Below are 16617 nucleotides of genomic sequence, written 5' to 3'. Positions count from 1 at the left end.
AATTTCATGTTTCTTATGCAAAATTTGAGCAAAAGATGTTTGGATCGCTTTTGAAACGATTTTTAGATCTCAAAAACCAAGTTTGCTGTCATTTTGAATCCTGTGAATTTTCTTTCGATTTTCTGGAAAAACTTTTAACGTCTAAAACATAGTACTTTTTGATACATTTCAATTTGACAATAAATTCGTAGTTTCGGACAAGAAACGATTGAGTTATGATCATTTTCGTGGGACTGCTCAAACTGCGATGATATAAAAATGTGTCCTTTACGTGTTCTTGAGAATTGTTTGTTGCAGGCTTGTTGGGAACCGCCGCATGATCACTGCTGCGTTTAGGTATATTGTGTATGGTGTTCAGATATATTTTTGGTGCTTCATTTCGTGTGTTAAGAACCTGGTTGTATTAAAAGTCGTATGAAACATTTTGTGTCGAAAATTCGTGTTTATGGGTTGTGTTGCATTGCATGTCGTGCGTCATTGTTTTGGGGCGTTGGTGAGAGTTTTAAACATTGCTGTAGTGCCCTAGGATAAGTCTCGTTGCATCAGTTCGAGTCGGTTGGGCGTGGCGTAGAGTTTGCATCAAATTTGTAATATCCCAACCTTTTATTACGCTATTTTTATGCTGTTTGGTAATTGATATTTTTATGGTTTGATGGTTGTGATATTGTGGTATAGTATTGGTGATTGAGTTTATGAGAAATGGTTATTGGTTATGGATATGATTATTGGAATGGTTAAATATGATTATTGTTTATGGTTGTTGTTTGGAGTTATGTTTATGGTTAGTACTGTTTATGATAATGAATGAGTTTTGTTGATGATTGTGTTGGATGATTGAAGATGATTTTGGATGCTTATTTCATTGGAATTGAATGGTATTGGAAAAGGTTGGATTTAAGGTGAGTTGGGGTGTTTTTTTGGTATAGGAGACAGCGCCGCAGCGCTGCAGCGCCGAAGCGCAGGCGCCCGCGGCGCTAGTCGGGCGATAATTGTGTTTTTAAAACACGTTTTTGGTAGTTTTGAAGGCTTATAACATGATTCTAGAGGCTTCTACTTCATATACCATTCTCCCTTTTTGTTAAATCGATTCATGCCCTTTTTATCTCCACTTCTCTACTTCATTTTTCAAGGGTTCTAGTGGAATTTTTAGTGTCTCCTACCTTAGACTTCAAGCTACAAGGTAAGAACTTTTATATTCTTGGAGTTGGAAGGGTTTGAAGTAATGAAAGGTTAATTTGAATTGTTGATTTCTTGGATTAATCTTGATGATTGTTGGTTATTATTGTGTTTATTGATGTAGAAATTCAATCAAGGTTACATTAGCAACCATTGTGCTTGTGGTATTAAGTAGAAGCTTCCTTTCTAGTGCTCACATGATTTTTATATGTATCAAGCTATGTTATTGTTAATTAGTTCCATTGGCATATAATTGATATGTATATTGTTATATATTCATTGTTCAAGAATTACCATTGAATTCATCGACAAAGGAGCTATTAATTCATTGTTCCTACCAAGTGTTTGTTAAATGCCTCAATGAAATTTCCTACAATTAAAGCCAAGAAATGATAGTAATTCATGCATGTCATTGGCCAATCACATGATTATGAGTATCTCTCACAGTTTTGATATATTTATATATCAAAGAGATACTATCCACAGGTCACAGGTCACAGAACTATCATTTTCTTTCCTTTAATTTATGCCATGAAAAACCATCTATATTGCTTTGTTATCTATTGTTAATTGAAGATGGTATTATTCATCGTTCATTGCCATTGATTCATTGTTCATTGCCATTGCTATCGCCCTGTTTCAAGCCAAGCCCATATATATGTACTTGTTATGTACAGCTTTCTGCTTACTGAGTTTTATCTCATTCCATTTAATGTCATGTGATGCAGGTGATAAAAAGGATTGAAGCGAATCGTCCAAGGGAGAAGAAGTCATATGGCTTATGGAAGGGGAAACTTTGACTTGTATCACTTTAGTTGTGTTGTTAAACATTAATAGTTTTGGGTACTTCGTATTTTGTATCATATAAATTACATGTTGATGGTTTTTTTTAATATATGATGATGATATTTTGAAAGTTGTTATGTTAGAAGTTTAAAAACATTTTTATGAAAATGATATTTTATGTTTTCCCTTTTTCCATTATAAGGCTTCTGCGTATGTTATTTATTTAAATCAAATGTCATGGTAGTGGAGTTGTTTCAAGGGTTGTTTCAATTGGTATCAGAACCAAAGTTCTTCGGACCATATATGACTTCTTCTACCTAGGACAATCCGGTATATTTTCGATCCTGCATCTATTGATTTTAACATTGAGAATTGATTTCATTGCCATTGATGTATCATTTCTTCCTATCTATGTTAAAGTGAGCATTTGTGTAGGATATGCTTCCCAAGAGAAAGAATATTGAAGGGGATGATAGGACCCCTCCTACTGATAAGACTGCCAGGGTTGTTAACGAATTCAATAAGTTATGGCAAGAACAAGAAAAGGTTCATAACGAGCAAATTCAACAGCTGTTGAGCATGCACACCTCGACCCAGGGTCGTGGTCGTGGAAGAGGCCAAGGCACAACTGAAAGTTCTGATGATGGTGCATATGATCGTTTCAGACGTATGAACCCTCCTGATTTTATTGGTGGCCCTGATCCACTAGTGGTTTTGGAATGGGTTAAATCATTAGAGGCTATATTCGATTACTTGAAGTTCACCGATCACGATAAGTTAAGTTGTGCTGTGTTTATGTTGGTCAATGCGGCTCGTATCTGGTGGGAGGCCACCAAGGTCACAGTTAATGTTCGAGAATTAAAGTGGGACGAGTTCAAGGAATTATTCTTCACCAAATATTTTTCAAGAGAGTTCAAGGCCAAGAAGGTGAAGGAATTTCTTGAATTGAAGCAGGATGCTATGTCTGTTGCTAAATATATTTTGAAATTCGAAGAAGGATGTGTTTTTGTTCCTTTTATAGCTGAAAACGACAAAGATAAGGGAGAACACTTTCTTCGTGGTTTGAAGTCAGAGATTCGAAGAGATGTTCATATGTCAAAGGTGATCACCTATCAAGACATTGTTGAGAGAGCCTTACTTGCCGAGCATGATGGACAAGAGATTGAAAAGAAACGACAGTTAAGGAGGCAAGCTTTTCTAGCTAGAGGGCAAGAGACAAGTACTAATGTGCGAAGTGGCCACAAAGGAAAAGGCAAGATGGAGCAATGCAATAAGTCTTCTTTGCCTTCTTCAGATACAGAGCGATCATTGTGCCCTAAGTGTGGCAAGCCACACAAAGGTGAGTGTTTGGTTGGTAGTGGTCGCTGTTATCGATGCAAGGAAATGGGGCATATAGCAGAGAAGTGCTTCTCTCTTCAGACAAAGGAAAGGTTCAAGGCAGAATTTTTACAATGACAAAAGAAGGTGTCAATCCTGATTCTTCAGTGATATCATGTCATATTCTAATATCTGGCAAGGAAGCACTTACATTAATTGATACTGATGCGACACACTCTTTTATGTCTGAAGTGTTCATGCATTCTTTATCTGTTGAACCTACTGTTATGCCATTGCACTTCAATATTGTGTTGCCCTCTGGAGATGAAATTTGTCCTACTAGTATCCTTAAGGCTTGTCCTGTTCAAATGAGTACGAGATTATTGTTTGCTGATCTTATTGTTATTCCGATTGTAGCATTTTATGTTATATTGGGTATGGATTGGTTATCTGCTTATCATGCGGTGATTGATTGTGTTGGCAAGACAGTGAAGTTTTTAGCTGATGACCATGAGAATGACGTATTTGTTGGTCTAGGCTCTTCGTTGAGTATTCCTATTATTTCTTGTCTACAAGCTACTAAATTGTTGCAGAAAGGTTGTATTGGTTTTATTGCTTTAGTGTTGGATGTGCGCAAGGAAAGTAATATTCAATTATAGAATATTGATGTGGTTCAAGATTACCCTGTCGTATTTGCAGATGATGTGTCTGGATTACCACCTGACCGAGAGGTGGAGTTTGTTATTGATTTGATCCTAGGTACAACTCCAATCTATAAAGCTCCTTACAGAATGGCTCCGACTGAGATGAAAGAATTGAAGAATCAATTACAGGAGCTATTAGATAAAGGTTTTATCCGTCCGAGTTCATCGCCATGGGGAGCTCCGATTTTATTCGTGAAAAATAAAGATGGGTCGTTGAGGTTATGCATTGATTATCGGCAACTCAACAAGGTAACTGTAAAGAACAAATATCCTTTGCCACATATTGATGATCTTTTTGATCAATTGCAAGGAGCCACCGTGTTTTCGAAAATCGATCTTCGATCCGGATATCATCAATTGAAGGTAAAAACGGAGGACATACCAAAGACTGCATTTAGAACGAGGTATGTCCATTATGAATTTTTGGTGATGTCGTTTGGACTAACCAATGCACCTTTAGTTTTCATGGATTTGATGAATCGTATCTTTAAGCCGTATTTGGATACTTTTGTCATTGTTTTTATTGATGAAATCTTGACCTATTGAAAGACACGAGATCTTCATCGTGAGCAATTGAGGATTGTGTTGCAGCTGTTGAGGGATAAGCAATTGTATGCCAAGTTAAAGAAATGTGAGTTCTGGTTGGAGCAGGTGACATTTTTGGGCCACATCGTTTCAAAAGAAGGAATTTCGGTTGATCCATCCAAAATTGAATCCATTAAGAAATGGTCCATTCCAAAGACAGTGTCAGAGGTAAGAAGTTTTCTTGATTTGTCAGGATATTACAGAAGATTCATAGTGGATTTTTCGAAGATCGCATTGCCATTGACGAGTTTGACACGAAAGACTACCAAGTTTGAATGGACCATAGAATGCCAACAAGCATTTCAAACATTGAAAGATAAGTTGACTTCTGCCCCTGTTTTAGTACTTCCTTGTGGTACTGAAGATTTTGTTGTGTATACAGATGCTTCAAAGCAAGGGTTAGGTGCCGTATTGATGCAGCGTGGGAAAGTGATAGCATATGCTTCTCGTCAGTTGAAGGAATACGAGAAGAATTATCACACTCATGATTTGGAGTTGGCGGCTGTGGTTTTTGATTTAAAGATTTGGCGGCATTATTTATATGGTGAGAAATGTGAATATTTACGGATCACAAAAGTTTGAGTTATTTGTTTTCGCAGAAGGAATTGAATATGAGGCAGCGGAGATGGTTGTAACTTGTGAAAGACTATGATTGCACCATTAGCTATCATCCTTGTAAAGCTAATGTGGTTGCGGATGCTTTGAGTCGCAAGTCGAGTTCTTTATTGGGATCTATGATTTCTAAACCATTGTTGCTGGATTTGCAAAGGAATGAGATCCATTTGGTATCTTCAGGTACAATGGCTCGATTATCTGCATTAATTCTTCACTCAAATTTGGTTGATCGAATTTTGAAGGGACAACAATCTGAAAATCAATTATTAGAATTGAAGAGGAAAAGTGATCTGACAGGAGTTTCGGAGTTTGGGTTGAATCGTGATGGTTTATTGACCTTTCGAGGTAAGATATGTGTTCCTATGAATGATGACATTCGAAAAGATGTACTTCTTGAAGCTCATACAACGCCATATTCTTTACATCCCGGTAGTACCAAGATGTATCAAGATCTTTGGCGTATTTACTGGTGGCCAGGTATGAAGAAAGATAGCATGTTATGTGTTTTTTAATGTCTACTGTCAGCAAGTTAAGATTGAACACCAGAGATCGGTGGGATTGTTGCAATCCTGCCTATACCGCAATGGAAGTGGGAGCACATAACTATAGATTTTGTTGTTGGCTTGCCAAGAACTCAGAAAGGCTTCAATTCGATTTGGGTGATTGTGGATCGATTTACCAAGTCATCTCATTTTCTTCCTGTCAAAACTACGTATTCTTTGAATCAATATGCTGAGGCTTATATTCAGGAAATTGTGAGACTTCATGAGATACCAATATCGATAGTTTCTGATCGTGATCCGAGGTTTACATTTGAGTTCTGGAAGAGTTTTTACATCGAGCCATGGGAACGAAATTGGCTTTTAGTACCGCCTACCATCCTCAAAGCGACGGTCAATCCGAAACGGTTATCCAAATTCTTGAAGATATGCTAAGGGCTTGTAGGATTGATTTCCCGGGAAGTTGGGATTCCAAGTTGCCTTTGGTGGAGTTCACGTATAATAACAGCTACCAGTCTTCTATCGACATGGCATCTTATGAAGCTTTATATGGAATTAAGTGCCGATCTCCTTTGTTTTGGGAAGAAGTAGGTGAAAGGAAGATGTTGGGCCCGGAGTTGGTTCAACAAACATCAGATGTTGTGGCATTGATCCAAGAAAGAATGAGGACCACTCAGTCTCGACAGAAGAGTTATGCCGATGTTTGACGACGACCTTTAGCATTCGAGGTTGGTGATCATGTATTTATTAAGATAGCTCCTCTCAAGGGAGTTATGCGATTTGGCAAGAAAGGTAAGTTAGGTTCTCGATATATTGGGCCATTTGAGATTCTTGACAAGATTGGAGACCGAGCCTATCGTCTTGCATTGCCACTTGACTTGGATCGAGTTCATAATGTCTTCCATGTTTCCATGCAACGTAAATACCTTTCTAATCCATCTCATGTTCTTCTGTACGAGTCATTGGATCTTTTACCTAACCTAAGATATGAGGAAATGCCGGTTCAAATTCTTGATCGCAAAGTTTAAGTGTTGAGAAACAAAGAAATTGGCCTTTTCAAAGTTCTTTGGAGGAATCAAGTGATTGAAGAGGCTACGTGGGAACCGGAAGAGGAGATAAAACATCGTTATCCAAATTAATTTGACGGTAAACAAATTTCGGGGACAAAATCTTTATAAGGAGGGGAGATTGTAATATCCCAACCTTTTATTATTCTATTGTTATGGTGTTGTTATTGGTAATGGATATTTTTATGGTTCGATGGTTGTGATATTGTGGTATAGTATTGGTGATTGAGTTTATGAGAAATGGTTATTGGTTATGGATATGATTATTGGAATGGTTAAACATGGTTATTGTTTATGTTATTGTTTGGATTTATGTTTATGGTTAGTATTGTTTATGATAATGAATGAGTATTGTTGATGGTTGTGTTGGATGATTGAGGATGATTTTGGATGCTTATTTATTGGAATTGAATGGTATTGGAAAAGGTTGAATTTAAGGTGAGTTGGGGTGTATTTTTGGTACAGGAGACAGCGCCTTCCGCGGCGCCGCCAGGCAGTGTCGCGGCACTGCAGCGCCGAAGTTTTTAAAACACATTTTTGGTAGTTTTGAAGGCTTATAACATGATTCTAGAGGCTTCTACTTCATTCTACCATTCTCTCTTTTTCTTAAATCGATTCATGCCCTTTTTCTCTCCAATTTTCTCTCCACTTCTCTACTTCATTTTTCAAGAGTTAGACTTCAAGCTACAAGGTAAGAACTTTTATATTCTTGGAGTTGGATGGGTTTGAGGTAATGAAGGGTTAAGTTGAATTGTTGATTTCTTGGATTAATGTTGATGATTGTTGGTTATTATTGTGTTTATTGATGTAGGAATTCAATCAAGGTTACATTAGCAACCATTGTGCTTGTGGTAGTAAGTAGAAGCTTCCTTTCAAGTGCTCACATGATTTTTATATGAATCAAGCCATGTTATTGTTAATTAACTCTTTCCATTGGCATATAATTGATATGTATATTGGTATATATTCATTGTTCAAAGAATTACCTTTGAATTGATTGACAAAGGAGCTATTAATTCATTGTTCCTACCAAGTGTTTGTTAAAATACCTCAATTTCCTACAATTAAAGCCAAGGAATGATATTAATTCCTGCATGTCATTAACCAATCACATGATTATCAGTATCTCGCACAATTTTGATATATTTATATATCAAAGAGATACTATCCACAGGTCACATGTCACAGAACTATAATTTCCTTTCCTTTAATTCATTCCATGAAATACCATCTATATTGGTTTGTTATCTATTGTTCATTGAAGATGGTATTATTCATCGTTCATTTCCATTGATTCATTGTTCATTGCCATTGTTATAGCACTGTTTCAAGCCAAGCCCATATATATGTACATGTTATGTATAGCTTTCTGCTTACTGAGTTTTATCTCATTCCAATTAATGTCATGTGATGCAGGTGATAAAAAGGATTGAAGCGGATCATCCAAGGGAGAGGAAGTCATAAGGCTTATGGAAGGGGAAACTTTTGACTTGTATCACTTTAGTTGTGTTGTTAAACATTAATAGTTTTGGGTAATTGCTATTTTGTATCATATAAATTACATGTTGATGGTTTTTTTTTGAATATATGATGATGATATTTTGAAAGTTGTTATGTTAGAAGTTTAAAAACTTTTTTATGAAAATGGTATTTTATGTTTTCCCTTTTTACATTATAAGGCTTCCGCGTATGTTATTTATTTAAATCAAATGTCATGGTAGTGGAGTTGTTTCAAGGGTTGTTTCAAAATTTGTTTTTTGGGCTTGAGTTTGCGCAGAGTTAGCACCGCAATGCTCTATGGGGATCACCGCAGCGCCAGGATTGCGCAGTGCTGCCCTGGTGGTGGCGCTAGTGCCTAGCACCCAACGCCGTATTACCCAGCGCCTTGGCACATGTTCAGGACTTTTAAACCACTATTTTAGGTCCATGCCTTCCGTTGTTTGGGATATGTTCACACATCATTTCAGGATTTGTTTCGGGGTTCGACGTCATGGTTTAGTACGATGAATAAACAATGTCAAGTCCCGAGTGATCTAGAAAGTTATAAGTCAATTTTTTATTTCGGTGGTGAAAACGACTATTACGTCTAAGTTATGGAAATTATGTGCTTGAAATTGAGTTAGTATGTTCTGCAGTAGCCCAAGCGAGATCCAACGAATCCCTCAACGCCATGTAAGTATGTTAGATGTGCAAAGGAAAATATTTTATGTTTTTGAGGTTTGCTAATTGTCTTGTGACTAATTATGAACGAGTTTCGAAGCCGGAGAACGTGTTCGGGGACCTCTCCACCCCGGTAAAGTATGACCGGGTTTTGATCAGGATTAGAAAGCGGTAAAGCATGACCGCTCACCAATCCACCTTGTAAAGTATGACCGTGGATCTTATGTATATGGTAATAGACATCTCTGCCAGCCCAGTACTGTGGTTTAGTCTGATCAGACGCACTATGTTATGGGTCACTTGCTTTGAAACATATCTCTACGCAAAATGATGATGATACGCATGTTTAAGTATGTATGATACAAGTATGTTTATGAAAATGTTTATGAACCGGTGGCACGTCTATGGTATTGTAAGTATGTTCAAAATTAAGTTACGTATGTGTTACTTTGAAATGCATGTGTTTTTATTATGCGTTACTTGCTATTCCCAATCTATACATGTTGAGTCTTTAGACTCACTAGACTGGATCGATGCAGGAGAGGACGAGTATGAGGAGACGAGAGACGAGGATCAGTGAGCCGGCACGGACTGTGCGGTGGACTAACCCGAGGACCGTTTAGTTTTCAAGGATTTATGCATGTTATTTCATTTACTCTGATTTTTAAGGAAATTATTTCTTGTCGTTTAAAACAAATACTTTTGCAAGTTCGTTACAATCCAAATATTTTATTTGCATTGCATTTTGAAAGATAATTACTTATTTAAGAAACTTTTTATTTTTCAGCAAATTTTAAGTATATTTATGTTTAAAAGTACGGTACGTTACAGTTGGTATCGGAGCGATGTTTTTGTAAAGGGTTAAGCCTACTGCCAGTTGCGAGAAGCTCACTAAGTCACGCCTCAAGTCTGTAAGTTTTAAGGTTTTTAAATTCTTTTATGTTGTAAGCATCAAGGTCTTGAATTCAGCATGTACACGTTTAAACTCGATTTACGTGCACCTTATGATATGGATATTACGTACTTCCATTCTTGCAAGTTGGTTTACGTGTTGGGTAAATTTTGGAACAATATGCCTCCTATATGTATGGTTGCACGAGGAGCAGGTGAATAGAACAGAGAGGCTTGCGATGAGGAGAGGGCCCCTCCTCTTCGCATACCGCCAGATATGCAGGCACATATGCTTGCAGAAATGACTCAATTCTTTGCACAGTTTGCGGGGAACAATACTGAGTTGATACAGGGACGAGGCCCAGGCCAGAGGCAGTATATGAGAGGTTCAGGAGGATGGAACCAAAAGAGTTCTCGGGGACTACTGAATTGATGATAGCTGAGGGATAGATTAAGTCCATCGATGTGATTTTAGCTTTCATGGAGCTGCAGGAAGCAGACGGAGTACTTCACTGAGGAAGTACGCTCCCCCCTGCTCAAGGAGTTTATGACGCTGCAACAGGGAGACAGCAGCGTAGCAGAGTTCGTAAGGAGATTTGAGAGGAGGTGTCACTTCGTGCCCTTGATTGCTAATCATGCCTGGGAGAAGCTGAGGCATTTCCTTGATGGTTTACGGTCGATCTTGTGTTGTGTTGTTCGAGTGGTTGGTCCTACTTTCTATGCGATTGTCGTGTCGAGAGCCTTAGCGGCAGAGCAGGATCAGAGGGACATCGAGAGTGATAGACAGTTCAAGAGGCCCTATCAGGCACCCCAACGGCAACAACAGTTCAAGAGGCATTTCTAGGGACAACCGAGAAAGGGCTATTTCCCGGACCGCCGAAAGGCAAAGGTCCTATGCCACAAAGGAAGGCTCCTCAGAAGCCGGAGTACCCAGTGTGCCCGAAGTGAAACCGTCAGCACATGATCCACTGTTTATGGGGTTCTGGCAAATGTTTCAAGTGCAGAGCCAGTGATCATAGGTTGAAGGAATGCCCGCTGTGGAGGCAGCCTACCCAGGGGAGAGTGTTCGCCATGCATGTTGAGGAGGCAAACCCAGACACGACTCTTCTGACTGGTAACCTATTTAATTCAATTATTTTTGGTCATGCATGCTTCAAATTTTGTTTGGGATATTAGTATGTTGTTTTCGTATTTTTGAAACTCTGGAAGGAAATTTTCAACTATGCATGAGGTTAAGAGTTGTATTTTGGGATATTAGTTTATGTGTGGTGCTAACATCCTTCAGGAAACATTTTCATAAATAAAGTGGCCACGAAAGCTTTGTTAGATTTCGGGCCACTCACTCTTTTATCTCAGAGACGTTCGCCAATTATTAAGGCATCAAGCCCGTTGGACTTGATGTGAACTACTTCGTGACAATCCCATCAGGGGAAAAGTTATCAGCTACTATTGTTGTCAGAGATATCTTGAACTACATGGCCACCTAGTTTATGTCGACCTGATTGAGTTGCCCATGCAAGAATTTTATGTCATTTTTGGTATGAACTGGCTAACAAAGAACATAGTTCTGATTGATTTTCAGAAAAGGTCAGTGTTGGTAAGACTGTTGGGCATGGAGCAATTTCTATTCGAGCCAGACAAGTGGAGAATTTTCCCTCGCATGATCTCTTGCATGCAGGCACAGAAACCTATACATAAGGGATGTCAGGCATTCTTGGCCAGTATTATTTCAACACCTAATGCATCCAACCCGTCGATATCTGATGTACCGGTTGTTAGAGAATTTTCCGATGTTTTCCCAGACGACGTCACATGCCTTCCACCAGAGAGAGAGGTGAAATTCGCCATTGACCCGGTGCCAGGCACTGTGCCAATCTCTAAGGCACCGTATCGTTTGGCTCCAGCAGAGATGTTAGAGCTCAAGAAACAAATTCAGGAGTGATCTCCTAGATAAATAATTCATCCGCCCTAGTTTCTCACCATGGGGCACACCAGTGCTCTTGTAAAGAAGAAAGATGGGAGCATGAGGTTGTGTATCGATTACCGAGAATTGAACAAGGTAACGATCAAGAACAAATACCCATTACCAAGGATCGAGGACTTATTCGATCAATTGCAGAGAGCTACATTGTTCTCTAAGATAGATATGTTCTGGGATCATCAACTGAAGGTGAAAGATGCAGATGTTCATAAGACAGCTGTAGAGCCCAAAAATCAGTACACATAAAACCCATGTATTTATTTAATTGTTAAATTATTTATTTAAGTTTAAAATGATTTTTTAGCGATGCATGATTTATTAAATTGCATTATGTTAATTATTTATGTTTATGTGATGCACTTTAAATGTTTTCTTGAGTTTCATGTTTCAGGCGATTATTCGATGCGGGATCGAGGAAAAGAGACCGGCGACGATTAGGGCGATTTTAAAAGGTGGCATTTTATTTTAAGTTAGGATTGTGGCATTTTAAAAGAGTTATTTAGTTTTTAGCATTTTAAAGCCTAATTGATTTAATTAATGATTTTAGGATTTTAAAACTTTTAAACTTTAGCAAGTGTGCATTTCATTTTAAATTAAGAGATTGTTATTTAAAGTTAGAGGAATGTTAGTATTTTAATTAATTTTTTATTATTAATTAAGCTCATTATTTTCCCTAATTCACACCTAAACTCACGCACACATCCATTAACACACACACACATTCACGCTTAAACATACAACACACACATACACATTTCATTTTCAGATTTTATTAGAGAAATTATGGTTCTTAGAACAAGAGTGCAGCCGCCCCCATCTTCTGAATATTTTCCAGCGAGTTTGTTACTTTTCTTCAAAGAAAATCGTTCCACATTCGTCCCGGATCAACCCTCGCTCCGTTCCCGCTTCGGTATCGTCGGTTCGGTAATTTTAATATCAAAAGACATGTATAATCTTTTGTTTCTGCATCGATCTTGTTATATTATATGTTCTTATGTTTATTATGTGTAAAAATCCATGTATGTTGCAAAAAGTTTGAGCAAAAATTTGTTGGATCGGTTTTGAAACGATTTTAGATCTGAAAACTCAAAATATACTGTAATTTTAAATACTGCGACTTTTTGGTCAATTTTCTGGAAAAACTTTCAACGTATAAAACGTAGAATTTTTGGATACCTTCGATTTGACAGTAAATTCAAAATATTTGGATAAGAAATGAGTGAGTTATGATCGTTTTTGTGGGACTGCTCAGACTGCGTTTTTCTGAAAATGCGTTCTTGATGTGCTCTTGAAGTTTTATTGTTCCAGGCTTCTTTGGGGATCGACGGATGATCGCTACTGCGTTTAAGTACATCGAGAATAATGTTGGGATGATTATTGGTTTTTCGTTTTGTGTTGTTAGGCACTCGGTTGAATTAGAAGTCGTAATAATTGAATTAGTGTCAAATGTTGTGTTCACGGATTGGGTTGCGTTTGTGATGCGTATTTGTTTTTGGGTGTTTGTTTGAGTTTTATTAAATGCCATAGCATCTTAAGATGGGTCTTGAGGCAATGGTTTATGGGCCGTATCATCGAGTTAGGAGGAATAACCATTAGGTGTAGTGATTTCCCGTTAGTTCGCATTTTTAGCACCTACAAGGGACCTGTAGCCGGACCCTGGCACGGGGTCCGTGCACTATTTCCTTCAAAATGCGAATTTCCAGTGCCTACTCGGACCCCTACCTGGACCCGTATGTTGGGTCCGTGTACAACTTTAAAAAAATTTATATTTATAATACGAATATAAAAGTATGATTTGTTTTGTGGTTATGAATATAAAATATAGTATTTGGTTTGGGGTTTTATGTCATGATCTAGTACGATGATTAAACGAGGTCAAGTCCAGAGAGATTTAGAACGTCATAAAGAAATTTGTCATTTTTGGGTGTGAGCATAGCTATACGTCTAAGCTATGAAAGATAGCGTTTGAACTCATGTTAGTATATGCAGCAGTGGCCCCAAGCGAGATCCAACGAATCTCTCAACGCTAAGTAAGTATGTTCGACGTGCAAAAGAAAATATTTTATATTTTTGAGGTATGCCAAATGTCTTGTGACCAAATTATGAACGGGTTTGGAAGTCGGTGAACATGGCCGATGACCTCTCCACCCCGGTAAAGTATGACCGGGTTTAGATCAGGATTGGAAAACTGACCCGATGATAGCCGAGGGGTGGATTAAATGCATTGAGGTAATTTTTGACTTCATGGAACTGCAGGATGCAAATAGAGTCAGGTGTACCACGTTCCTTCTGACTGGGGACGACATGCTATGGTGGGAAAGTGCATTAGTGTTAGTAAACTTGCAAACACTTACGTGGAATTGGTTCAAAGAAGTTTTCTACTCCAAGTACTTCACTGAGGATGTACGCTCCAGATTGACTAGGGAGTTCATGACGCTGCGACAGGGAGACAACAGCGTGGCAGACTTCGTCAGGAAGTTCTAGACGGGGTGTCACTTTGTACCCCTTGGTTGTGAATAATGCCCGGGAGAAGCTGAGGCATTTTATGGATGGGTTGCGGCCGATCTTGCGCCATGACGTTAGGGTTGCTGGTCCTACTACCTATGCCGTTTCCGTATCTAGAGTGTTGGCGGCAGAGCAGGACCAAAGTGATATCGAGGGTGATAGGCAGGGCAAGAGGCCCTATCATGCACCTCAGCAGCAGCAGCAGCAGAGAACCCAATTTAAGAGGCCTTTCCAGGGGCAGCAGAGGAAGAGGTCATTTCAGGGACTATGGAAGGACAAAGGTCCTATTCCTCAAAAGAAGGCTCCTCAGAAGCCCGTTGAGTACCCAGTGTGCCCAAAGTGCAATCGCCAGCATCCGGGACAGTGTTTATATGGATCGGGCAAGTGCTCCAAGTGCGGAGCCAGCGATCATATGCTAAAGGACTGGCCAGAGTGGAGGCAGCCGACCTAGGGTAGAGTGTTCGCCATTCAGGCAGAGGAGACGAACCCAGACACGACCCTGCTTACTGGTAACCAATTTAATTCAGCATCGCACTATTTTTGCTATGCATGTTTCGAATTTTATTTGGGATTATTAGTGTGCTAGTTAATATTTTGGTGACTTGGGATATAAATTTCTATTATGCTTGAGGTTAAGATTAGAATTTTTGGGATATAAGTTTTTGTGTTATACCAACGTCTCTTAGGAAATATTTTCTTAAAGAGAGTAGCCACGAAAGCCTTGATAGATTCAGGGGCCACTCACTCTTTTATTTCGGAAACGTTCGCTAATCATCTAGACGTCAATTCTATTGGACTCGACGTGAGTTATTCAGTGACAGTCCCTTCAGGGGAAAAGTTATCAGCTGCTAGTGTGGTCAGGGACATCGATGTTGAACTGCAGGGCCACCTAGTGTACGTCGATCTGATCGTGTTGCCGATGCCAGAATTTGATAATCTTGGGAATGGACTGGCTGACGAAGAATAGATTTTTCACTGACTTTCAGAAAAGTTCAGTATTGGTAAGACCGTTGGGCATGGAGCAGTTTTTTTTAAACCGGATAGATGGAGGAGTTTCCCTCGCATGATCTCTTGCTGCAGGCACGAAGACTTATTCATAAGGGTTGTCAGGCCTTCTTAGCCAGCATTATTTCTGCACCTGACATATCCACTCCGTCCATATCTGATGTACCATTAGCCAGAGATTTTCCTGACCTCTTTCCAGATGACGTCATAGGCCTCCCACCAGAGAGAGAGGTGGAGTTCGCTATTGACCTTGTGCCAGGTACCGTGCCAATTCTAAGGCACCGTACCGGTTAGCTCCAGCTGAGATGTTAGAACATAAACAATAGATTCCGGAGCTTCTAGACAAAGAATTCATCCGCTCTAGTTTCTCACCATGGGGCGCACCAGTGCTCTTTGTGAAGAAGAAAGACGGGAGCATGAGGCTGTGTATCGATTACCGAGAACTGAACAAGGTAATGATCAAGAATAAATACCCACTTCCAAGGATCGAGGAATTGTTTGATCAGTTTCAGGGAGCCACAGTGTTCTCTAAAATAGATTTTCGATCAGGGTATCATCAACTGAAGGTAAAAGATGCAGATGTTCATAAGACGGCCATCAGAACCAGATATGGGCATTACGAGTTCTTAGTGATGCCGTTTGGATTGACCAATTCTCCAGAGATTTTCATGGATCTCATGAATCGAGTTTTTCAGCCCTACCTAGACCAGTTCGTCATAGTATTCATTGACGACATTCTCATTTAGTCGAAGAGCCATGAGGAGCATGTTCAACATTTGAGTACAGTGTTGCAGGTTTTGCAGAGACACAAGTTGTTTGCCAAATTCAGTAAGTGTGAATTTTGGTTGGAGAAGGTAGCATTTTTGAAACATATAATATCTAGCAGTGGTATCGAGGTGGATCCAGCTAAGGTAGCAATAGTTAAGGAATGGGTTGAGCCGAAGAATGCTTCAGAGATTCGCAGTTTCCTAGGTCTAGAAGGCTACTACAGAAAATTCATTCAGGGATTTTCTTTGATAGCAGTGCCACTCACCTCACTAACCAAGAAGAATGCTAAATTTGTATGGAGTGATGAATGTCAGAAGAGCTTTGACACTTTGAAGCGAGCTCTTATTTCAGTACCAGTTTTAGCCATGCCGGCAGGGCAATGTAATTTCGTGTTGTACACCGATGCATCTAAGCTCGGGTTAGGCGCAGTGTTGATGCAGCATGGTCGGGTTATAGCTTATGCTTCCAGGCAGTTGAAAGTGCATGAGAAGAACTACCTGACTCATGATCTTGAGTTAGCTGCAGTTGTCTTTGCATTGAAGATATGGAGACACCAT

The 16617-nt window shown here is 39.2% G+C and overlaps 1 long non-coding RNA gene across 1 annotated transcript in view; it reads left to right on the top strand.

Annotated features, from left to right (window-relative positions):
* LOC142539102 (uncharacterized) overlaps positions 1–1974 on the top strand; it is a 29033-nt gene extending 27059 nt beyond the window's left edge. Inside the window, exon 3 of the long non-coding RNA XR_012818813.1 lies at positions 1905–1974. This is a non-coding gene — a long non-coding RNA (uncharacterized LOC142539102). The remainder of the gene's footprint in view (positions 1–1904) is intronic.
* Positions 1975–16617: the final 14643 nt, after the last annotated feature.

This window comes from Primulina tabacum, chromosome 3, assembly GCF_025594145.1.
Source record: "Primulina tabacum isolate GXHZ01 chromosome 3, ASM2559414v2, whole genome shotgun sequence".
Lineage (NCBI taxonomy): Eukaryota > Viridiplantae > Streptophyta > Magnoliopsida > Lamiales > Gesneriaceae > Primulina > Primulina tabacum.
This window is presented reverse-complemented; position numbering and strand designations above follow the sequence as displayed.